Source organism: Pipistrellus hanaki (assembly GCF_964339955.1).
Source record: "Pipistrellus hanaki genome assembly, chromosome: 1".
Taxonomy (NCBI): Eukaryota; Metazoa; Chordata; class Mammalia; order Chiroptera; family Vespertilionidae; genus Pipistrellus; species Pipistrellus hanaki.
The window spans coordinates 202,623,798-202,650,219 of NC_140503.1; the positions used below are offsets into that span (position 1 = coordinate 202,623,798).

General features: G+C 39.9%; 1 protein-coding gene across 12 annotated transcripts in view; it reads left to right on the forward strand.

Annotated features, from left to right (window-relative positions):
- LOC311628978 (ligand-dependent nuclear receptor corepressor-like protein) overlaps positions 1 to 26,422 on the forward strand; it is a 111,392-nt gene that overhangs the window by 51,556 nt on the left and 33,414 nt on the right. The gene's annotated exons all lie outside the window — the stretch shown is intronic.

Below are 26,422 nucleotides of genomic sequence, written 5' to 3' on the forward strand. Positions count from 1 at the left end.
CACCACTGTAATTAGGAGAAATATTTTAACATCGCTATTCGCCCTTTCTCTACCGTAGAAGTGTCAACCAAATTCACAATCGACAATGACAGATGGAAACACACACATACAATTGGCGCCAGTGAGAGCTTTATATGTATCATGCATACATGAGTCAACTTAGCCTATAGATATAGAATAAACTTGCTTAAGTAGACCTGCTTTCTGGCTTAGCTAAACTTTTTCCAGCCCAGTGAAACACACCAACTTCTCTTTCAGGTAATAGTTAGCAATACAGCAGTAAATATCAACACGAAGCAGATTATTATTATAGATCTCTCAGGGAGAACAAACAATAGTACATTTAACTGCAGCAGCGTTTGACTATTCTTCACAGTGAGAAAACCTGAAGTCATTTTCAAGGTCCACCATTTCTTACTTTTTTTTCAGTCGGGTCAAGTTTCTACGCTTTCTAAATCTCTGTTTTTCAGCTAATGAAAATGGGATTCCACTTCTGTGATGATCAAAGAGATGAGGCACAGAAAATGCTTCACAGACATTTGGTTAAAGTGTGAAATGTTTGCACCTGGCTATAAAGCAAGTTGTATTCCTGGGCTGAAGAAACTGCAAGGTCGCTTGGCTGGGCTGTGGGCTGCATTTTGCACCATGGGGTTTCAGCAGCATCAGCTGTGATTTGGTGGGCTGTCGCTCCAGGGTGGTAGAGGGACCTCTGTCCCATTTGGGGGAAGCCAAATGTTACTTGATGGGCACCAGGTCAATGGTGCCATTTTTCTGTGCGTGCCATGGCAACTCCTGCAGCGAGTGTCTGTCCCCTGGTGCTCAGTCCACATCATAATGACCAGTCGAATGGAGGGACACTTAGCATATTATCTAAATGCAGGCATTCTTGAGTAACTGTAAATTTGACCTGATTCATTCAGGTCCTAAGTGTTTAATGTGCCTTTGTGATACAGTTGTGGTCATATATTGAATTTCTTATATTGCTTGCCTTTTTGGAATGCTCAGAGAACTGTATATTAGTGCCATAAAATAACTTACATACCATTATGAACTACATTCAAAGGTGTTCATAAAAAAGATTTTTCTTTTACAAGCTACTTTGAGGACATGAATGAAATGGTAAGAGCACACCTAGAATTAGAACTGAATTTAAGGTTTTTGTGTTTTGGGAAAAATCACCTTTCTACCTGCAACGCCATCCATAGCAGGAGTTAAAGGCCAGCTACTAGGTTATTCATTATCACCTAGATTCTTACCTCCTTTGGTCTTTTTTATTCTTTAATGTCACCCAGTCATCTACCCTTTACAAGCATACAAATTCTTTTTGTGTCTTCTGGAATTGGTGGTCTTTGATCAGCAAAATCCCCTATGTCCTCAGTCTTTTCTCTTAATTTTCCCTTTATTTCATTGCTGAACTAAAACCTCTGTATTCATAAAAGATGCTTTTGTAACCCTCTCTTTTTCTTTCCCTAAGTATGACTGTCCTGAATCAACACTTGTATGTTGGGCTTTATAAAACATATTTTTGGTCCATGATTAGAGAAGTTTATTCATTCTATAAAGATCCACTAATGGATCTACATGTCAGGAACTGTTCCAGGAACAAAAGGTAAAAAACATCCCTGTCCTCATGTGCCTTTATGTTCTAGTGAAGGGAGGCAGACAGTAAACAAGTAAGTTATATTTGTGGTTATATATATGTACACACATTTCTCACACTCTTGCTGGATGTATATGAATGCAGGGTGAGGCAGAAGAGGTTTATATTTGTGAGTATGCAAAACACAGACCTTATTCTTATACTAGTGGCCCGGCGTATGAAATTCTTGCATGGGGGAGGGGGTTGTCCCTCAGCCTGGCCTGCACTCTCTCCAATCTGGGACCAGGGCCGGGTCTGATCACTCTCAACTCCTCCCCTCCCACCCCCCTCTGGCCTGCTCGCCCCCAACTGGCCCCCTGCTGGCCTGATTGCCCGCAACTGCCCCCATGCTACCTACCTGCTCACCCCCAACTATCCTACCTGCCGGCCTGCTTGCCCCCAACAGCCCCCCACACACACACACCGACCTGATTGCTCCCAACTGCTCCCCCCACTGCTGGCCTGCTGGCCCCCAACTGACCCCCTCTGCCGACCTGCTCACCCCCAACTGGCCCCTCCTGCCAGCCTGTTTGCCCCACAACTACTCCTCTCACTGGCCTGATTACCCCCAACTACCCTCCCCTCCTGGCCTCGTTGCCCCTAACTGCCTCTGCCTCGGCCCTCCCTCCATAGCTTTGTCTGGAACAACATCTGGAAGGTCTCCCGGCCTAATTAGCATAATACCCTTTTATTAGTATAGATTATTATTATATTACTTTCTATATGAACAACTGTAACCTACTTTTGCCCCATCTTTATATAAATGCTTTGGAAACAAATGGGGAGAGGAGCCTGGGGACTGCCAGAAAGGAGGTGGTAATTGAAATTTTATGAAGAGTAGTGAGATACATTTAAGCAAAGATAAAAAGTTAAGATAGCAAACTACAGAAATCCTAGAGGAAATAAGTTTTAAGAGTTAAAAATATCAGTTTTAAAAAATAATAGGTCAAGCATGTGGTAGATGATTGCCACTCTTATTCCTCAGTTTTATAGGTTATTTATATTCCTTTTAAGATCAATCTAAAATTATAAAATTTTAAAGCAGGTAGGGATTATCTGTCTGTTTCTTTACATACAAAGAAATATTAGTTAAATATAATTTGACCAACAAACATATACTACGATGCAATAAATAATTTTTAAAAATGTAAGAAAATTAATGATTGCCATAGCATAAAATAAAAAATATTTTAAAAGCATTTACAAATTTTAAATTATGCATAACCTTCAGACAAACAGTGTGGTAATGGCCATATGGAAGGACGGATTAGGCAAAGGTGGAGGTGGGCAATGTAGGTGGGAAATGGGGACATCTGTAATAGTGTAAACAATAAAAATAAAGTTTAAAAAATTTTTAATAGATTATAGAGTTGCCCACCTCAAGAACGATGTTAAGAGATGGAGGCTTTAGTTTCTGTTGCTCTTTGGTGGTTAGTAATGCTAAACCAAAGGAGGGTCAGTAAATAGTGAATAGGAGTATTAAATGTTTACAGTTCATCCATGTTATTAGTTCTGAACCATCAGCTGAAGTTAAAAAAAAGACAGTGGGATTTTAAAAATAATACAATGAAGCTAGCAAATGGATGAACTATTTAAGTTCCTTTCACTTGCAGTTTTTCAGCTCCTGGTCACCCATATTTTATTTGCAACTTCATTTTTTTAATGTGAGGAGACTTCTCATTTCATAACCAAACTTACTTGTAACACATTCAGACACATGTTCTGAAATTTCCTTTAAAGATATGATATCAAGTACTTGTGAATCATCTCTATGTGATGTTAGCAGTTCTTTAATTTTTTCACTTTCAGTTCATTAAATCCTTAGCAAGGCTTCCTTTGCAAGTTGTAAGACTTTTTGCTTTATAGTCAACATTTCCTTCATACTCTATTCATTGTTTGGTTTTTTTTTGTGATCCTTTTATCCAAGCCTCAGTGACTTACAATATCCTTCTATATAATAAAGAGGTAATATGCAAATTAACCCTCACGCTCTCACAAGATGGCTGCCTACAACCAGGCCGGCAGGGGGGTTAGTGAGGGACAACCAACAACTGAACAGCAGGCTGCTGGGGTGACCAGGCAGGGAGAGGGGGGAGGGAGGGCAGTTTGGAGCAACCATCCACCAGGGGGGCAGTTGGGGGAGACCAGTCCGGGGGGGGGGGGGCAGTTGGGGACAACCAGGCCAGCAAGGGGTAGTAAGAGATGACCAGGCTGGTGGGGGAGGGGTAGTTAGGGGTGATCAGGCAGGCATGCAGAGGCAGTGAGGGGCTACCAGTCCAGCAGTGGGGGGGGGGGGGGGAGGGGGGTGACAGTTAGGAGTAACCAAGCAGTCGGGCAGGTGAGCAATTAGGAGACAACAGTCACGAATTGTGAGAGATTAGGAGCCAGCGGTCCTAGATTCGTTTAGGCCCAATCCCTGGGAGCAGTCAGACATCACTCAAGGGGTCCTGGATTGGAGAGGGTGCAGGCCGGGCTGAGAGGACCCACCACCTGTGCATGAATTTCGTGCAGCCAGCCTCTAGTCTTTTTATAAAAATGATCTCATAAATCCTACATCTAGAAGTGTCAAATGCATAAGCATACCATAGCAAAAGATATTTCACATTGAGTGTGAAAAATAATCTGAATCATGTGGGTATATTTATCCAATCTTCTACTTAGTCAGAATATACCCCATAGGGACGATGAGATGGGACATAAGTGAATTTACTATCCTTTTAATAGCTTTTAGTTTCTACATGCCTCCTGTGCTTTAAAGCAGCTCTGCAAACAGAGTGTGATTCTCTTGTTTAAAAGTTGTTTTATAATAAACTAAGAGCCCAATGCATGAATTTGTGCATCTTGAAAGGAACTGTGGAACTCAAGGCTTTGTTGGGCATAAAAGCAGGTCTTGGCCCATCCTCCGTGCCCCTGCCTGGCCCTTCTGGCCATGGTTCCCAGTTCCACTCTCTGCTGGTAGCCCTGCTCCCGCTGCTCCCATGCACTAATGGTGCTGGCCTCACTTGCATCTGCTGACAGCACAGAGGTGGTAGAGAAGCCCTCAGGGGCGATTGGGGCTGGCAGCTGCTTCTCACACCCACTAACAGCGCTGAGTGATTGGGACTGGCACTGGGCACTGGCAATGTGTGCAGGCAGGGCCCCCAGCTGTGGGTGCAAGCGCCAGGTGGGACTGCAGCGCACGGGAGCAAAGAATTTTCAGTAAGCACCAGAGGCTCACCCTGGTGACAGTAACTGGCACCCCGCCTTGGTCTGGCACCCTCACTCACCTGCTCCACCATCCTGCTGTTGCCGACACCTATCATGTTTCTCACACGCCCCCTGGTGGTCATAACGGTTGTTTTGCTGTTCGGTCTATTTGCATACTAAGGTTTTATATCTACACTGATAAAAGAGAAAGATGCAAATTGACCATCCCTTCATGATGCTCACCAGCCAATCAGGAGTATGAAAATTAACCCACCATCTTTATTGGGTTATGCAGGTGCCAAGCGGCCAGGGGCGGGACTCAGGCATTCCACACTGCTCCATCTGCTCCAGGCCTCTGGGGAGCATGGGAAGGTGGAAAGAGGGCTCCAGGCCGGAGCGAAGGCAGAAAGATGACTCCAGGCCGGAGCAAAGGCAGTGCTGACAGCCAAGGAAAGGAAGGCCTCTAGTATATAAATAATAATTTGTGAGACTGCAGACCTTAACTGATGTATATACTGCACTTACGGGTTATTTAACACATTTTTAAGAATAATTTTGATTCTACAAAATGATTTTAACTTTATCTGTTTGAAATAAAATTTTCTATCCCCTCAGGAGTATTGATTTTAGTAGATTTTGGACTCCTCGGAGACAAAGAATATCTTAACTTTTATCTTTTCAGTTCCTTGAATAGAGTTTTGGTCAAAGACATAAAAATAAAAATAGAAGACATTCTTCAACATGAGGTTGATATTTGACACTCAGTTTAGGAAATATTCATTTAGATATAAAGTAATAAAAAATTGAATCTTTAAAAAATTTATGTTCATTCACACTGCATGCATGTGTGGTGGAATAACATGTCTCAGTTGCCTAACAAGTTTTAGGATGTCATACAGCAACGTGGTTCAGGAGTTTTGCCAAGAGGCTAAGCAAATACACGAAGAGCCTACTCCAAAATGAACAAAATAAACTGACGAACAAAATAGATCCTGAAAAAAGGGGGGCATGAAACAGACTGATAAATATCAGAGGAAATGGGGGCAGAGGGAAGTAGGGTGGGAAGAGATTAAGCAAAGAATTTATATGCACATATGCATAACCCATGGACACAGACAATAGTGTGGTGAAGACCTGGGGATGGGAAGCAGGGTGGAGAGGTGGTCAATGGGGGAAATAATGAGACATCTATAATCCTTTCAACAATAAAGAGAAAAAAATTTGACATAAAAGCAGTTTCCTGGTAAGCTTTCACCTTTTCGGGTGCAATATATTCAGGTGTCCTAAAATTTTCTATAAAATAATGTTTTAAGATGGATGTGGATAAACAGATGGCCACGAGATGTGAAAAAAATGCTCAAAGTAACTAATCAGAGAGATGCAAATTAAAATGACAATGAAGTATCACATTACACCTGTCAGCTATCATGCACAAAGCAACAAATGACAAGTGCTAGCGAGGATATGGACAGGAGGGAACCCTGGTACACTGCTGGTGAAAGTGTAGACTGAGCCGAGTAGTTTGGCTCAGCGGTAGAGCGTTGGTCTGCGGACTGAAAGGTCCCATGTTCGAGTCCGGTCAAGGGCATGTACATTGATTGCGGGCACATCCCCGGTGGGGGGGGGTGCAAGAGGCAGCTGGTCGATGTTTCTCTCTCATTGACGTTTCTAGCTCTCTATCTCTCTCCCTTCCTCTCTGTAAAAAAATCAATAAAATATATTTTTAAAAATGCAGACTGATATACAGTGGTGCCTCACACAACGAACTTAGTTCATTCCAGGAGCAAGTTTGTTATGCGAAAAGTTCGTTATGTGAAACGCGTTTTCCCATAACAATACATGTTAAAAAAAATAATTCGTTCTGTAGCATAAAATATGCTAAGATGACATAAAAAAAGATAAATTTTTTGTTATTTTTATTTAGATAAATCTAAAAACATAATTTTTTTAAAAAAAAAACACACATTTTTTTAATTTTAAGACAGACTAAGTAGAGTCTACCGAATCTTGCACATCTTCGTCCATTTTCTGCTTTTTGGCCGATGGTTTCATGAAAAACCTGTCCAAAGTCGTTTGTTTCTCTTTTCTCCAACATCTGCCGGAAATAACGGACAAGAGTATCGGAGTAAAGATCGTTGATCCTGTTTGCTTCAGCTGAATCCGGATACAGTGTATTGAGTTTAACTTAAAAGGACGACTGCCGTGATACGTGCGTGATTTAATTCGTAATGAAGAACGATTGCCGCGATACGTGCTTAAGTTAAGTGCAGTGACTAACGACTGCCTGCAGTGCCTGCGCGGAAGGATGCAATACATCGGCAGCGATCGTGGAAGCTTGGGCGAAGCAGTCGTGGAAGCTCGGGCGACTTCGTTGTGTGAAACGAAGTTCGTTGTATGAATCATGAAATGAAGTTCGTTGTGTGCAGCGTTCGCTGTGTGAGGCGTTCTTTATGCGAGGCACCACTGTAGTCACTATGGAAAACAGTATGAAGTTTCCTCAGAAAATTAAATATGAAGCTGCCATTTGACCCAGTGATTCCACTTCTAGGAATGTATCCTAAGAAACTCAAAACACCAGTCAAAAAGAATATATGCACTCCTATGTTCATAGCAGTGCAATTTAAAATAGCTAAGATCTGGAAATAGCCCAAGTGCCCATCCTATATAATAAAGAGGTAACAAGTAAATTGATATCATACTCTCACACAAGACGGTCACCCCATGTGGTCACCGGATGGCCAGCAGGGAAGGGCAGATGGGTAGAACCAGGACTATAGGGGAGGGCAATTGGGGGCCACCAGGCATGCAGGGGAGGGCAATTGGGGGTGACCAGACCTGCAGGGGAGGGCAGTTGGGGGCAACCAGGCTGGCAGGGGAGGGAAGTTTGGGGATATTGGGCTGGCAGGAGAGAGAAGTTGGGGATATTGGGCTGGCAGGGGAGGGCAGTTGGAGGCAATAGGGTTAGCAGGGGAGCAGTTAGGCATCTATATGGCTGGCAGGGGAGTGATTAGGTGGAGATCAGGCTGGCAGGCAGAAGCAGTTAGGGACAATCAGCCAGGCAGGTAGGCAAATGGTTGGAGCCAGCAGTCCCAGATTGTGAGAGTGATGTCCCAGATTGTAGAGAGTGCTGGCTGGGCTGAGGCTCACCCCCCACTGCACAAATTTTGTGCACTGGGCCTCTAGTAGGTAGATAAGTGGATAAAATGAAAGCTGTGGTACATTTGCACCATGGAATACTATACTGCAATAAAAAAGATGTCTTACTCTTTGAGACAGCATGGAGGAACCTGGAGAGTATTATGCTAAGTGAAATAAGCCAGTCAGAAAAAGACAAGTACCACATGATATCAATCATATGTGGAATCTAATGCACAAAATAAACTGATGAGACAGAAGCATGGAACAGACTGGAGAATCTCAGAAGGAAGGCTGGGGTGGGTGACTGGGAAGATATCAAAGAACTTGTATACATCTGTGCATAACCTATCAACACAGCCAATAGTGTGGTGAAGGCAGGGGGCAGGAGTGGGCTAAAAAGGGTCAGTGGTGGATGGTCAGGGGAGAAGTAGGACATATGTAATATTTTGAATAATAAAGGTTTTTTTTAAACGATGGGTTTTGTTTTTATGAGAACTGGTGTTTGCACATTCATTCAGTTTCCCTGCTACAGATTTTGTATTTGTTAGATGCTATGAAAATAAGGCTTTGGGTTTTTAAAACTTCTTGGAAAACCTACATGCCTTAAAGGAGATTTTCTCTGATTTTTTTTTTTCTTTTTTCTTTTTAAATTCTGTATCAGGTTTTCAAGTTCATGGTATTTTTAAAATTTTTAATTAAATCACAACATTTATTAGTTTGTATACTTTAAAAACAGTGTTATCTGTTATTTTGTACATAAAAGATCAGGTTGTTAGATGACTTTAGACAATTAATTTGTCTACTTTTTCCCAAAGATTTACTAGTTTACTATTTGCTATTGGCTAATTGTAAATTATAAAGCATAAATACACAGAACTTTCATTCTTGTAAGTAATGCATGTGCAACTCTTAATTTATTTTTTATGTTTTCCGTCACTATTTATCTCTGTGCCCTCTTCCACCTACACCCATCCCCCAAAAGTCTAATTTAGAATTCTCAAAAGTATTTCTTCTTAGTTTTCAGCTATAAAACTTTAAACCTGATTGTAGTCTGCCTGCAAATTTAAGACAGCCTAACATATTAAATTGGGTAATATTAATACCCTGGTTTCTCTTCAGATCACATAAATATTTCACCTTTTAAATTGGGTAATATTAGCCGAAACCTGTTTGGCTCAGTGGATAGAGGGTCGGCCTAAGGACTGAAGGGTCCCGGGTTCAATTCCGGTCAAGGGCATTTACCTTGGTTGCGGGCACAGCCCCAGTAGGGGGTGTGCAAGAGGCAGCTAATCGATGATTCTCTCTCATCGATGTTTCTAACTCTCTATCCCTCTCTTTCTCTCTGTAAAAAAATCAAATATATATATTAATAAATTGGGTAATATTAGAATCTCAGGATTAAGGCCTTACAAGGAAAAAAAACTTTTAATGGTCAAGAATTGAAGTTATTTCATGTGTAATAAAAAGGGAGAGGGGGAGATGTTTCTGGTCAGCTATTTTTTCCCCAGATAACTTTTTTCATGTATTTTCGTTTTATGAATGATAAATTACAGTGTAAAAACAAGACAAAACAAAAAAGCACCTGAATTATAAACCAACCACATCTTAATTCTTTTATAAAAGGTTTTGTCTTATAATTTTAAATCTTGCTCTCACAAAAGAAGTTCATTTTTAAAATTTCACTTTTTATAGAAATAGCTGTTTGTTAAATATACTCTAACACATATGCTTTCCTTTTTTATTTAATATAATATAGTTAAAGTTGTTTTAAAGTATTACCTATTCTTTGTTACTTTGGAGCCCCAGTGGCTGATGAATTCTTAATGTCATTTACTGAGATACAACAAGTCTAGGACTCTAGCAGAGGGTGTAAAATGTGATAAATTAGTTTTATAAATTATCATCTCACTATTTTTAGTTTACATATAATTATGCAATGTCAGCTACAGTTTACTTTTTGTTATTAGCTTATTACATTATATCCGTAGTCCGTACAGATGGTTTTATAAAGTTTATTTATTGATTAGAATTCGTTGATTTGTTAGTACTAAGTAGCAACCATGTCTTTCATTTTTATGTGTGTCTTTTTCTCCTTAAAGTGTTTTGAGTCAAGTCTTATAAAATGTTTATATTTTCTGTAGAACGGCAAAGCATAAGCTTTGTCATTGAACAAATGTGGACTCAAATCATGCCCCACCATATATTAGATAAGATTCTGACAAACTGTTTACCCTTTTTGTGACTTAACAAAAAGTTAAGTTTGCTCATATAGAGAAGATGCATTATACTCTCTTGTCTATAGTTACCCATCAAAAAAAAAAGTTTTATTAAAGCAAGATACTAGATTTCAGTGTTTTAATCATTGATAGATATACTGTGTTCTTTAGTAGCTTCTGGTGGAAAAAAGAATATGGGCTACAGAGTCAAAACTAGATGTGTTGCTAGCTTTTTTTTTTTTTTTTTTTATTAAATGGCTGTTATGTTGATCAGGTTACTGAGTGATATATCACTGTGAAGATTAATATAATGTAAATGAAACATTAGCTTAATGCCATATTTCTTATAGGCTCATTCTTTGGTTTGTGTTCTGAGTGTTGTGATATATTGTAATTTACATGGCCAAGGTAACAAGGATATACATGTTATACTTTGTAGTTACTGAATTAAGTTAGAAAAATAAGGTTTAGAAGGTACTGTCAATGACAAACCTCGTCCAAATATATGCTGTGCCTTAAAATATGTGGTTCATAATAAGAATGTCTATGTAATCTATACTAATAATAGCCTAGGTGGTGTCATGCCCTCATGGCATCACAAGATGGCTGCGTGCAGAGTGGAGGTGGGGCCTGGTGGCTGCTCCAGAGGGTGAGGCCTGGGGGTCCCGAGGCTCTGCGCAGCGTGGAGGAGGCTAGTCCTGGTGGAGGAGGCAGGTTGTGGCAGGGGAGGATGGTTGTGGGCGATCAGGCCGATAGAGAAGGGCAGTTGGGGGCAATCAGGCCGGCAGGGGAGCATTTAGGTGTTAGGCCATCAGGGGAGTTATAGGAGGCAAGCAGGCTGGCAGGCAGAAGCGGTTAGGGGCAATTAGGCAAGTGAGCGGTTAGGAGCCAGCAGACCCGGATTGTGAGAGGGATGTACAAAGGGTCCCAGACTGGAGAAGGTGCAGGCCGGGCTGAGGTACACTGCCTCTCCCTGCATGAATTTTGTTCATTGGGCCTCTAGTTTATATATAACATACATATTTTAAGGTACATTATCAATTTTGTTAATTGATGAATGTTCAACAAGATTTGAAGAACTACTCTGAAGATTTTAGAGACTGACTAATTCTTCAGAGTCCAGAATGGGTGAGCTGATTTACAAAGAATATTTAATTGCTAAAGGTCTAATAAGAAAAGTTGTAGTCACAGGAGTTGACTAATACAGTGGTTGGTCATGGCTTTACAGAGACAAAAAGCATGGGGAGCAAGAAGGGTGGGGAGGGGCAAAATGATTTAGGTCTAAAAGAGAATATGTTCATATTCTTTTTTTAAAAAAGGAAAACCATATAGATAGTTACATTAAGCTATGGTAGGTCATGGCTTTTATTAAAACCTTAAGTGGGCTGTAAGAAATGAAACATGGAAGTATAACTGGGGTGCAGCAAGAGTTTTCTTTTATAATAATTGTATGAGTTCTTATGATAATGTGGTTCTATCTCCCTAACCATCAGCCCTTCTCCCCCCCCCCCAAAAAAAAAACAGTTCTAAAATGTTATAAAAGCAGAGATCCCATAGTTCTGTGTTCTCTTTGTTTCTCTCACCTAGTCAGTTGATTATTAAAGCTCATTCCTCAGTTTATCTTTCTGCCCATTACTGTAGCAATTAGATTCTAAATGATTTTGTAATGCCCAGAGAACAGTACATTTAAACCCTATAGTAGTTCATGGTAGTTTTTATCAAACTTGTTTAGAATAGATTTTTTAACATTATTTGGGTTTTACTCTATTGTATTAGATTTTCTTTGGTAGGGAGTCTCCTTTTAACACTTTTACTTTGTTTTTTGTGTGTTTTTTTGTGTGTTTTTTTCCCATTTAAGTTTATTTATTCTTAATTACATTTATTGGGGTGACATTGGTTAATATGATCATACAGGTTTCAGGTGTGGGTTTCTATGTTACAAGATCTGTATTTTGCACTGGGTGCCCACCACTCATCAGTCTTCTCAGCGGGACTCACACTTCCCGACCCAGCTGGCTGTCCCTGGCGCTGCCGCTGCTCACTCGGGGTGGCAGCATGATGCAACGGACATGCTTTGAAGGAGAGCATTTTAGTGGCCAAATTAAACAGTTGTCTTCAATTCCGAGCTCATATTTGATCCTAGACCAAAATATGTCTCCCATATTGCAAGCAAAACTGTTAAAACACCCAGAATGGCAGTGGAGGGGGTGGGAGGGAGTCGTCTTCAGAAACCAATCCAAAGGCGCATGTACAAGCAAAGCCCTGTGGCCACTTCACAAAACCTTTAAAGGACCAGCATCCACGCGAGGCACATGGCCGCTCGGGGAACGAAAAGGAGCCTTTCACTTCCTGGAGGGATGCCAGGCTTTAACACTTTTACTTTGTTTCCCAGTTATTCCCAGGAATGCCCCAGCTTTAGCAGATCTCAATGCTTGTGTGGAGATACTGGTATCGCTCTGAGTAACACACTGGTTACAGTGGGTATGTTCTACAAACACTTGTGCCCTGCCAGCCATAATTCCCCACAGTATCCTCTGGACCAATACTTCTAAGCTCTGTTGAAGATGGCTGTGGTATAAGAAAGGCTTTATCTAAACAAATACTTTGTTGGGTCAGAGATTGATCCTACTTAATAGCAAGTGTCATAGCCACTGAGGAGGCAGAAAAAAAGCCTGCATGGGAAATGTCTCAGCATTCCACATTCTAGTTAAATTTTTACTATAACCCAGACTATTGTATAGAGAAATAAATATGAGCATATAGATAGTGTATCTAGAGTAACTTGACTGACTGCATCTCTGTAAGAGGAAAATGGTTCACCCCTCCTATTCAGTATCCTGTTAGGTTATTTCCTATCTCTAGAGTGGCAGGCCAGATGAAAGACTTGTGTCATTATTATTCATCTGTTCTGACCCTGGCTTGTATGACAGAATATAAAAGTAGATTGTATAAAAAATAGAAGCTGGATGAAGCAGATTGGAAATAGAATGTCTGGTATATAGAATGATCATTGTATTGGCAGTCTGTGGTGATGATTCCTAATGGGGATACATTTTTATAAATTAGTCTAAATACAGTTGTAATTTCTTTTTCTGAAAATAGAAACTTGCTTAACATACTGCTCTCTGTCTGACTTCTCATTCTACATCACAGTGGTAAGAAATGAAGTGGTGGGTATAGTATTTTATCATGGAAGTTTAAAAATAGCATTCCATTTTGCTACTATAATTTCCAAGATACTGTTTTGTCAAGTTTTTCTTTCTTTTTAATTTTACTCCCTAGTTCAGGGGTTCTAACCTAGGATACTTCCCAACAAGTTCATGTTAAGCTTTTCTTAGGTCCATGAAATTAAATGGGAGAGAAATGATACCTTTATTTTCATTAAACTTAACTGAAATTTAACATTTTCTTTGAATATAAATATTGACAACAAGCAATAGTAACATTAGTAATACCTGGTCTAGCAGTAAATAATCAGATATTTTCATGTGATATTATATCTTAAGTTTTACTTACATTCTCACTACTTTGAAATTATGGTACATAGTAAACTTATACTCTACTAGATTTTATATATTTTTTAATATATTTTATTGATTTTTTACAGAGAGGAAGGGAGAGAGAGAGTTAGAAACCGATGGGAGTCATCGATCAGCTGCCTCTTGCACGCCCCCTACTGGGGATGTACTTGTAACCAAGGTAAATGCCCTTGATGGGAATCGAACTCGGGACCCTTCAGTCTGCAGGCTGATGCTCTATCCACTGAGCTAAACCGGTTTGGGCTAGATTTTATATTTTAATTATTAAGAAAATTAATAAAGCACATAAGAAAAAAAAGCACATATCTCTGTATCTCAATTAAAAATATTTTTTTACAATTATATTTGAATATACTTGGGCGTTTTTCCTAATACTATATATTTGAGTATTCAAAACATGATTCTGGGGAGCCCATAGTTTTCTCCACACTATCAAAGGAGCCATTTCAAAAAGGGGGGTAAGTATCCTATCCACCTCCTTTACTGTTTGGTCTTCGTGCTCTCCCCAGAATATTATACCTGAAGGACTGTGTCCTTAGAATTTATATACACATATGCATGTATATTTATGTACATACATGCATTCTCCTCCCTCCCATCTCATTCCCTCTTTTGGCTTCAACATTTAACCTCTCTCCAAGTTCTAGACATCTCCATATATATGTTGGGGGAGGAATTTTAAATAAGTTCAATGAGTCTACGCTAAACCTATTTTACTTTTAAATATATTCTTTTTCCTTCTGTGTTTCTTATTAGTCAGTGCCATTGATACCTTTGCACTCACAGAGGATTAAAGTACAAGAATCATTTTTTATCTGAAAGGAATTATTAATAAGTCACCAGAGATTATTAATAAGGCAGTTATAAATGTTTGGATACTGTTTTTTTATTTTTAAGAAAACCTATTGGACATAGTGTCAATGTATATTTAAAATATATTAGAAACTGCCAAAACTCAGTAGTAATGCAGAGAGTTCATTTTCCTATCAGCAACTACTGTTACCAATTTTTGTTACTAGCTAATTATATTATATTTGAAATGCTATCTCATTTTGCTTTAAATAGTATTTTCCTGGTAACATATATTGAGAGTTTTTTCAGATTCTTATAATAGGTGATTTCTATATTTTTTAAAGAATCTGTTCAAGCCCTGACCAGTTTGGCTCAGGGGATAGAGTGTCAGCCTGCGGACTGGGGGGTCCCGGGTTCAGTTCCAGTCAAGGGCACATGCCTGGGTTGTAGGCTCAAACCCTAATGGGGGGCATGCAGGAGGCAGCCAATCCATGATTCTCTCTCATCATTGATGTTTCTGTCCCTCTCTTTCTCTCCCTTCCTCTGTGAAATCAATAAAAATATTTTAAAAATAAAATCTGTTCAAATCATTTGCCCATTTTAAATCATTTATTATTTTCCACTTACAGCTGACATACAATATTATATTAGTTTATGATGTACACCCCAATATTAGACATTAAATAACTTGCTGTGTGATCATCTTTATAAGTCTCATACCCATCTAATACTATACATAGTTATTGGAGCACTAGAGGCCTGGTGCACGAATTCATGCACTGTTGGGGTCCCTTGGCCTGGCTGGCGATCAGGGTGATGGGGGCCCATCAGGGCCAGCCAACCTTGGGGGAGGGATCATGGGAGTTTGGCCAGTCACAGGAGGATGACAGTGGGAGTGCACTGACCACCAGGAGGCAGCTCCTACATTGAGCATCTGCCCTCTGATGGTCAGAATACTATGCTGTGGTAAAAAAGAAGGAGTTCTTACCATTTGCAATAGCAAGGATGGAACTGGAGAGCATTATGCTAAGTTAAATAAGCCAGGCAGAGAAAGAAACATATCACATGATCTCACTCATTTGTGGAATATATTGAACAACATAAACTAATGAACAAAAACAGATCCAGAGGCAGAGAAACATCTATCAGACCGTCAAACCTCAGAAGGAAGGTGGGACCGGGGGTATAGAGGGAGAGATCAACCAAACGACTTGTATGCATGCATATAGGCCCAACCAATGGACACAGACACTTCCTGGACTTGTAAGTCTATTTCACCAGGTGAGGGTGAAAGTCATTATTTCTTCAATTGAAATTTACTCACTCTCTTCTGACACCGCCATAATTCTGATGTTGGTATGCTTGAAATTGTCCCAGAGGTTTCTTACACTATCTTCAACTTTTTGGATTCTTTTTTCTTTGCTTTCCCGGTTGAGTGTTTTTTGCTTCTTTGTATTTCAAATCTTTGACTTGATTCTTGCATTCATCTAGACTGCTGTTGGGTCTCTGTATATTATTTTTTATTTCAGTCAGTGTATGTTTAATTTCTAGTTGGTCCTTTTTCATATCCTCGAGGATCTCGTTATATCAGCCTTTTCTAGGAAATTCTTGAAAAACCTTATCACCATGGTTTTGAACTCTATATCCAATCATTTGTTCTCCTCCATTTCTTTCTTTTGTGACCTGTTTCTCTGTCTCCGCATTTTCGCTGCTTCTTGAGTTGGTAGGGTGGCTTTATGTGGTAGGTGCCCTATACGGCCCAGTGGGTCAGCCTCCCAGTTATCTGAGGTGGACACTCTTGGTACACCCCTTTGTGGACTGTGGGTACAGCCTTGTTTTAGTTAAGTCTTGATTGTTGTTGGTGTCACTGGGAGGAATTGACTGTGAGGCCAATTGACTGTGAGGACCCGCTATGTCTGTAATGGCAGAACTGCTATTCTGGAGACACTCTTATGGGGCAGGACTTGTTTCAGTGGGGCTTTTGAGCTCACTGAGTCTATCTCTTGAATGTGGACGTGAGTAGTTGAAATCTGGTGTCATCTCACACTGACCACTAGATACACTAGCCTCTGGATCTCCAATTGGGTGCAGGTCAGCTACTGTCTGAGGCCAACCAGCAGGAGCTACCGTGAGATCTACAGTTTTCTCCTCTTTGCTTGGTGTTTGGAGGTTTTGGACTGTCTGACCAGAGCTGTGGTTTGTTAGGTTAATCTGTGATAAGGCATGCCGTTTATATGCAAAAGCCGCTGCATGGAGCTGGGGTAAGTTTGTAGATTGTGCGGGGTGTGATCTCAGGTAGTCACTAGGCTAGGGTGTGGCAAACCGCGATGGCTGCCAGTCAGCCATCTTTGTTTCCCCATTTCCAGGTCCCCGTATCTCGCTCCCCAGCACAGTAAACAATGATTATTGGGTGCACCTCTGCAAGAAGCCATCCTCACTTTCCAACCCGATGTCAAACAGTCCAGCTTCTTCCCGTAGGAGTTTGGGTCCCCAAGGTCTCCCCAGAAACTGGAATTCAGAGTAATTAGGAGCTTGTCTCCCATCTGGTTGAAAGAAGCAGTACACCCAGACACCTTCCACTCAGCCAGCTTTCCCGTGATACTGAGTGACAGATGTTTTGTCTTTTAGTTGTAGTTTTGAAACTATTGTGCAAGGCAGCAGTTTAGGTGTTTACCTATGCCGCCATCTTGGTTTCTCAATAGTATCACTTTCAAGGGAAATAAATTAAGAATATGGGGAAAGAGATAATTTTTGTAAGTCTAGGCTATCTCATTTGATCTCTATAAAACTGCATATTTGCTTTGTCAGTCTAAAAATTAGTGGGTAAATAAGCAGTGGTTGCTTGGTGGGAATGTTTTTACCCTCTGCTTTTTAGAAAGATAATACTTTTTCTCTCCTAGCTTGAAGATAAAAGAATTTTTTAATGCCCTGATGCCACATTTAGTGAATGCTTTTAGCCTGTGAAGAAAGACAATTTACTAATGAGATACTTGCTGACTAGTAGTCAAGAAGTGTCAGATGGATGTGTTATGTAGTTATCAAAATATGAGTTAGGATTAGTTTTTAAATAGTCTCATAGTGCACCTTTTTTATTTACTAGAGGCCTGGTGCATGAATTCATGCACAGGTGGGGTCCCTCAGCCTGGCCAGTAATTGAGGCCTATTTGGGGGCTGGCCAGCTGGGGGGATGAGCCACAGGAGGTTGGCTAGCCAGCCCCTGGTTTGGGCCTATGGGGGGGGGGCGCGAGGGGGGGGCGGCGGCCGGTAGGGGGGAGGCGTGGCCATGGGAGGTTGGCCAGCTGGCTCCCCCGATTGGGGCTGATTTGGGGGACAACCAACCAGGGGGGGCTGTGGGAGGTTGGTCGGCTGCCCCCTCCCCTCGATTGGGGCTGAATGGGGGGCTGGCAGCTGGCGGGGAAGGCCACAGAAGGTTAGCTGTGGGAGTGCACTGACCATCAGAGGGCAGCACCTGCATTGAGCGTCGGCCCCCTGGTGGTCAGTGCATGTCATAATGACTGGTCAACTAGTCATGTCCATCATTCCAGTCATTCAATCAAAATGATCACTTAGGCTTATATATATATATATATATATATATATATATATATATATATATACATACATACATACATACATACACTAGAGGTCTGGTGCACAAAATTCGTCCACAGGCGTGGTGTCCCTCAGCCCAGCCTGCACCCTCTCCAATATGGGACCCCTCGAGGGTTTAGGCCCAACTGGGATTGGGCCTAAACTAGGAGTCAGACATCCCTCACAATTCAGGACTGCTGGCTCCCAATCACTAGCCTGCCTGTCTTCCTGATTCCTCCTAACCACTTCTACCTGCCTGCCTGGTCACTCCCTAACCACTCCCCTGCCAGACTGTTCGATGCCTAACTGCAGCCTTGCCAGCCGGATTGCCCCTAACCGTCTTCCCCTGCCAGCCTGGTCCCTCTCAACTGCCTTCCCCTGCTGGCCATCTTGTGTCCACATAGGGGGCAGTCATCTTTGACCACATGGGGGCAGCATCTTGTTGGTTGGAGTGATGGTCAATTTGCATATTATCCTTTACTGAGATAGGATCAAATAGGATAGAGGCCTGGTGCACAGGTGGGGGCCAGCTGGTTTGCCCTGAAGGGTGTCCTGGATCAGGGTGGAGTTTCCCTTGAAGTGTGGGGCTGCCTGGGCAAGGGGCCTGTGGTGGTTTGCAGGCCAGCCACCAGCGACCCAAGCAGAGGTCCTGGTATCTGGGATTTATTTATCTTCTGTAATTGAAACTTTGTAGCACCTTGAGCAGAGCCACGCCTCCTGCTTGCTCTGTGGCTGCAGCCATTTTTGTTGGGATTTATTTATCTTCTATAATTGAAACTTTATAGCCTTGAGCAGAGGCCTGGGCCCACCAGGGCAGGCAGAAAGCTTGGCTTCCTCCATTGCCAGGGGCAACCTAAGCCTCTTGCTCTCTCTGTGACCCTAGCCATCTTAATTTGCATACATGCTCCTGATTGGCTGGTGGGCGTGGCTTGTGGAAATATGGTAAACTTGTGTATTACTTTTTTATTAGATAGCATAGATAATATAGAGTTACTCTGGCAATGTAATTCTTCAGATCTGCTTTCCTAGAGTTCCATGCTTATTTACCATCTTCTATAATTATATATCAATAATTTGCATCTAAATTTAGCCTATAACACATCATTTTTTTTCAAAAGTGGCGATATTTTTAATAACTCAATTCAGTCTCAAAGCATGTATCAAGATCAAAACTAGTCTTTTGAATAGTACAATACCATCTTGTAATTTCTTATTCTAAAGGGTCTCTGGTGCCATCTACTGAACAGTTTTCAAAGAAAGAAAAGTATATGAAATCAGATGAATTTTTCACTTAATCCAGTTATATTTTGTTTTTTAGATTAATAGAGATTATTTTTTAGAGCACTTTTAGATTTACAGAAAAATGGAGCAGAAAGTGTGGAAAATTCATCTTCCCCCCCCCTTCCCCCCCCCCCAATGTTCCCTGTTATTAACAATCTTTCATTAGTGTGTTGCATTTCTTTTTAAAATAAATTTATTGGGGTGACATTGGTTAACATGAACATACAGGTTTCAGTATAATTTACAGATTCTGACTATGTTATAGGATCTGTATAGTATACCCTGTACCCACCACCCAAAGTCAAATCTCCCATCACCATATATTCAAGCTCTCTCCTTTCCCCTACATTTCTTACAGTTGATTAATTACTATTGATACATTATTATTAAATGTAGTTTATACTTTACCTTAGGTTCACCCTGTGTCTTGTACACACTGAGTTTGGCTTGATGTACAATTTCATATATCCACCATTACAGTGTCATACACAATAGTTTCACTGCCTTAAAAATTTCCTCTACTTCACCTATTTGTTCCTTCATCCCTTGCCCCAACCTGTGTCAAACACTAATATTACTGTATCCATGGTTTTGCTTTTTTCCAAAATGTTATATATTATATACTTGGTATGCTACAGTATGTAGCCTTTTTTAGGTTCCTTTTTTTCCTCTTTGTGTGTCTTGATAGCTCACATTGTTTCAATACTGAATGCTATCATATACCACAGTTTATCCATTCACCTAATTTTAGCAATTATAAATATTTACTAGTTTATGTGTAGCTATATTTTCAATTCATTTGCATAAATACCTTAAGGGTACAATTCCTGGGTCCTATGATAAGACTATTGAGCTTTGTAAGAAACTGCCATATTATCTTCCATGGTGGCTGTACCATTTCACATTCCCACCAGCAATGAAAGAGAATTCTTATTGCTCCCCATCTTTGTCAGAATTTGTTGTTGTCAATGTTTTGGATTTTAGCCATTCTAAATAGGTGTGTAGTGATATCTCAGTATTGTTTTAATTTTCAGTTCCTTAATGACATACGATATTGAGCACCTTTTCATATGCTTATTTGTTATCTGCATGTTTCTTTGGGTGAGTTACTTGTTCAGATCTTCACATTTATAACCCATTTGTATTGGGTTATTTATTTTCTCATTGTTGATTTTAAGAGTTTTTTGTGTATTTTTGACTTAAGACTCCTTTATCAGATTATGCAAATATTTTTTCAGTCTGTGGCTTACATTTTCATTCTTTTAACAGTCACAGACCAGAAATTCTTAAATTATAATGTAGTATTAATCAATATTTTTAATGCATTATGTTTTGTTTTCTAAAAAGTCATTTTCAAACTTAAGGTCACCAAGATTTTCTCCTGTGTTATCTTCTATTGACTTTATAGTTGTACTTTTCATTTAGGTATATTACCTATTTTGAGTAAATTTTTGTGAAAGATGTATTATCATACTGATAACACAGAACATGGAAAAATTGTGTGTGGCATTTATAAAATTTGCCTGCCATAAGATTCTATAAGCAGTGACACTAAAGTCACAATGACCACACTTAATGCCTAAATAGCAATCCCTACTAAATGAAGGAAAAGTTTATATTTGAAATACTGGTGATTCTAAATACACCAGGGATAGGAAAGTAGAAAGTAGATAAAGAAAACTTCCCAAAATAAGGAAGTTTTCAAAAAACAGACACTGACTGAGTGGTTTTATTTGTTGAACTAACATTGTATTCTTTATGTTGCTGGATTCTGTTTAATAGTATTTTGTTTAGACTTTTTTTTTTTTATTCACAATGGAAATTTTTTATTTGGTTGGGTAGTTTTCTTTTCATGCATTTGTGTGTGTGTGTGTGTGTGTGTTTTTCTTGTGGGTTTTTTATGTTTTTTTGTTTGTTTTGTCTTTTTTTAATATCAGGTTACTTATTGGTCTCATAGAATAAGTTGGGAAGTGTTTCTTAGAGTTTTTGAAGAATCAGTGTCAGTTCTTCATTAAGTCTAACTGTATACACCAGTTAATCTGCCTGTCCCTGGGCTTTTTGTTGTGGCAAGTTTTTGGTTATTGATCCAAGCACTTGTTACAGGGTTGTAGGGGAGAGAAAGAGAGAGAAACATCAATGATGAGAGAGAATCATTGATCAGCTGTATCCAGCACACCCCCTACTGGGGATTGAGCCTGCAATCTGAACATGTACCCTGATTAGAAATCGAGCCATGACCTCCTGGTTCATAGGTTGACGTGCAACCATTGAGCAATGCCAGCCGGGCTACATTTTATATTCCTTCTTGAATTAGTTTGGTTTGTCTTTCTAAGAATTTTGCCATTTCATCTAGAAGAACTAATTAGTTAATATATTTTAATGGTATTTATCTTTTGCTTTTCTTTAATGATAATGGTGATGTATTTTCCTTCATGATTTTCACAATTTAAATCTTCTCTAGTTTTTTGTTTTTGTTTTTTTTTCCTGATAGTCTAAAGTTCTATAAATTTTCAATATTTTCAGAGAATCATCTTTGGTTTCATTGATCTTCTCTATTTCCATTCTCTATTTTTTTTCCCCTAGCTTTATATTTCTTTATACTTGTTTTTAATTCATTTTCTCATAGATTGAAAGGTTAGGTTATTGGGTCATTAAATTTGAAAAAAAATTAACTGTATGTTTTTACAGCTATAAATTGTCCTCCAAGCACTGCCTTATTAGCTGTATCTCATATCTTTTAGTATGTAGTGTTTTCCTGTTCATTCAACTTATTTTACATCAGGCTTATATTTAACACTCTCCCCAAAGTCCACTGTCTAGTTTTAAAGCAACATGTACATTTTAGGTTTTAATACAGTAGTATCCCACCAATGTATACCATAATGTGTTTTTATTTTACTATTTAACAAATTACCTCCAAAATTTAGCAGTTTAAAATAGCAAACATTATCTCACATTTTCTCTGAGCAAGAAATCTGAGAGAGACTCAGCTGGATGTTTCTGGTACAGTTTTTCATTTGGCAGTAATAAAGGGGTCAGATAGGTTTGCAATCATATGGCATTTGATTGTTCTGGAGTACCTTGTTTCACTTTCATTCATATGGCTCAAGAATGTCAAGCTTTTTTTTTAATCGTTATTGTTCAGATTATTATAGTTGTTCTTTTTTCCCCCTTAACTCCCCTCCACCCGTTTCCACAGACCTCATGCTCTCCCCCACCTCCTCACTGTCCTCATTCATAGGTGTATGATTTTTATCCAGTCTCTTCCCACACCCCCACACCCTTTCCCCCCCAAAGATTGTCAATTCACTCCCTCTCTATGTCCCTGATTCTGTTATATTCACCAGGTTATTCTGTTAATCAGATTTTTTATTCACTTGATTTTTAGATTCACTTGTTGATAGATATGTATATATTGTTCATAATTTTTATCTTGTTCTTCTTCTTCCTCTTTTTATAGAATACCTTTCAGCATTTCATATAATACTGGTTTGGTGGTGATATACTCCTTTAGCTTTTTCTTATTTGTGAAGCTCTTTATCTGACCTTCAATTCTGAATGATAGCTTTGCTGAGTAGAGTAATCTTGGTTGTAGGTTCTTGCTATTCATCACTTTGAATATTTCTTACCACTCTCATCTGGCCTGCATAGTTTCTGTTAAGAAATCAGCTGACAATCCTATGGGTGCTCCCTTGTAGGTAACTAACTGTTTCTCTCTTGCTGCTTTTAATATTCTCTTTTTGTCTTTTGCTTATTATGATGTGTCTTGGTGTGTTCCTCTTTGGATTCCTTTTGTTTGGGGTTCTGTGTGATTCCTGGATTTGTAAGTCTATTTCTTTCACCAGGTGGGGGAAGTTTTCTGTCATTATTTCTTCCAATAGGTTTTCAGTATCTTGCTCTCTCTCTCTCTTCTTCTGGCACCCCCATAATTCAGATTTTGGTACTCTTGAAGTTGTCCCTGAGGCTCCTTACACTATCTTCAACTTTTTGGATTCTTTTTTCTTTTTGCTTTCCCAGTTGAGTGTTTTTTTCTTCTTTGTATTTCAAATCTTTGACTTGATTCTTGTGTTCCTCTGTCTGCTCTTGGATCTCTATATATTATTTTTTATTTCAATCAGTGCTTAATTTCTAGTTGGTCCTTATTCATATCCTCAAGGGTCTCACTAAATTTATCGGCCTTTTCTAGAAAATTCTTGAAAAACCTTATCACCGTGGTTTTGAACTCTATATCCAGTCATTTGTTTTGCTCCATTTCTTTCATTTGTGACCTGTTTCTTTGTCTCCGCATTTTGGCTGCTTCCCTGAGTTGATAGAGTGTCTTTGTGTGCTAGGTGTCCTTTAGGGCCCAGTGGCTCAGCCTCCCCAGTTACCTGAGGTAGAATCTCTTGGTGCACCCCTTTGTGGGCTTTGTGCACAGTCTTGTTGTAGTTAAGCCTTGACTGTTGTTGGTATGTGTCACTGGGAGGAATTGCCCTCCAGGCCAGTTGGCTGTGAGGATCAGCTATGTCTACGATGGAAGAACTTCTGTGCTGGAGACAGCCTTATGAGGCAGGACTTGCTTCAGTGGGGCTTTGGTGCTCACTGAGTCTGTCCCCTGAGCGTGTCCCTTATGGATCTGAGGAGTTGTTATCTGGATGGTCCCATTCTGACCCCTGGATACACTGGCTCTTGGATCTCCAAGGAGGTGCTAATTTAGCCTCTGCCTGAAGCCACCCAGCAGGAGCTATGGAGAGATCTGCAGATTCCTCTTATTTGGGTTTTGGAAATGCCCAAATGAGGCCCAGCTGTGAAGCAATTCAAGCTGCGGTGGGGCCTTAGGCCTTCTTTTGGATGTTCTTGGTCTCTCTGACTCAGCTGCAGTCTGTTAGGTAAGTTTAGAATTCAAAGGACCAGGCCATTCATATGCAAAAGCCTCTGCACATAGCTTGGGTGGGGTGGAGTCTCAGGGCAGAGAAATCAGCCATGGCTTCCCATCAGCCCTGCCTTTAAGAGGCCCCTTGCTCTCAGTGTTCTGCAGTTATCGCTGCAAGCACCTCTGAGACAAAGACATCTTTGGTTTTCGCCCGCTGCCAGATAATCCAGTTTCTCCCTGTATGAGTCTGGGTCCCCAGAGTCTCGCCCGGAACTGGAGTTCAGAGCAGTCGGGAACTTGTGTCTCCTTCCCGCTTGAAAAAGACAGCTGTGTACTCAATTGTTAGCCCTCTCTGTGCACACTCCTCCATACCTCTGCACCTTCCACACCTCCTGTGAGTCTCAGTGTGTTTTTTCTCTTCCCTTCCAGTTGTAGAATTTCCACTTAGCCAGCCTTCCTGAGGTTCTGGATGATGTCCGTTTTGTCTTTTAGTTGTAGTTTTAAAGTGGTTGTGCAAGGCAGCAAGTTCAGGTGTTTACGCAGGGGTCTTCAAACTACGGCCCTCGGGCCACATGCGGCCCGCAGAGGAGTCTGATCCGGCCCGCCAGGTTTTTTGGGCAGTGAGCGCAGCCGAGGTGTTACAGTAGGAATTAGTAGTTCATATAGTCCGGCCCTCCAGCTCTCTGAGGGACCATGATCTGGCCCCCACTTTAAAAAGTTTGAGGACCCCTGATGGTGTCATCTTGAGTTCTCCAAGAACATCAAACTCTTATGAGCCTCACTATAGGGTTGCTTACAGAATGGCTTCCTCTAGAATAGGAAAGAGAGAGAGATGCAAGGATCAAGTAGGGGTGGGAGCAGAGAAGAGGCAGCGAACATCAATATTCAGGAGTATCCAAGATAGAAACCATACACCTATATAACCTAATATCAGAAATGAGGTACATTTCTGTGCTATGCTCTTAATCACACATACCACCCCTGATTCAGTGTGGAAAGAACTACACAGCAGTAGGAAACCAAGGTGTAGAAATCATTGAGGACAAGCTTGATACTAGCTACCACAAAGAGCATGTTAAACTTTGAATTAGTTAAATTTCAGAAATGAAAAGATAGGGTAAAAATAAGTTTTTTCTGTCTTTTTTTAAATATATTTTGTATTGATATAAGAGAGGAAGGGAAAGAGATAGAAACATCAATGATGAGGGAGAATCATTGATTGACTGCCTCCTGCACAACCTCTCCTGGGGATTTGAGCCCACAACTTGGACATGTGCCCTGCCCAGGAATCAAATCATGGCGTCTTCTATCGTCTTAAGGGCAGTTGACACCATTTCCAAGTGGCAGTGTTTTATCTTCTAGCCAAATATTTATTATTTGCCTGATCTTTCAAAACACTTGAGTTTAATCCCTGGCCTACATCTTTAATCAGCTTATTTGCTTTTTGTAATTATAAGCATTTATATGTTTAATTCAGATGATTCATTAGCTAATTAGCAGCTGACCAGCATTTTTATTGTCTCTTTTTTATCTTATTTTTTAATTTTATCTTTTGCCAAGTCCTTTGGTTTCACACATAGACTTATTCTCAATATAAAGGGACAAAATCTGAGTAGGTGAATTGAATAGAGTAGTGATATCTATTCTGCATTAAACTTAGCTCTAAACTCAATCATAAAGTATGTTTTTGCTCTTTTTGGAAAATTTAATTATTTTAAATTTATAAGGTGATATTGGTCAATAAATTACAGAAGTTAACCAAAATACATTCAGTATTTCCTTTTAACACATAATGTAAAGTAAAATTAGGTTTGAAAAAGGTGAAGAAGATTGTTCACAGAAAACTTCAAAGATTCCTGGAGGTAATAATTGAGAAATGGTATAAACTGGAATTCTTATGGGCAACATGAAACTTTTTTGTTTTGATAAATCACTTTATTTAGGTTATATGTGCTAATGGGCTATACCAAAAAAATGGGCTTAGATATTATGTCTTTCCCCTCTCCCCCAGTTGATAATTTTATATTTGCCTTAATATTTTTACTTATTTGACATCTTATGATTTAAATAAAATATAATTGATTAGCTTGCATCTTTTTATCTTATTATTTCCACTATAATTAAACACTAATGTTTACCACACTATAAACATGTCAAGTATTTGATCTGCAATCTCATAGAACCTTAA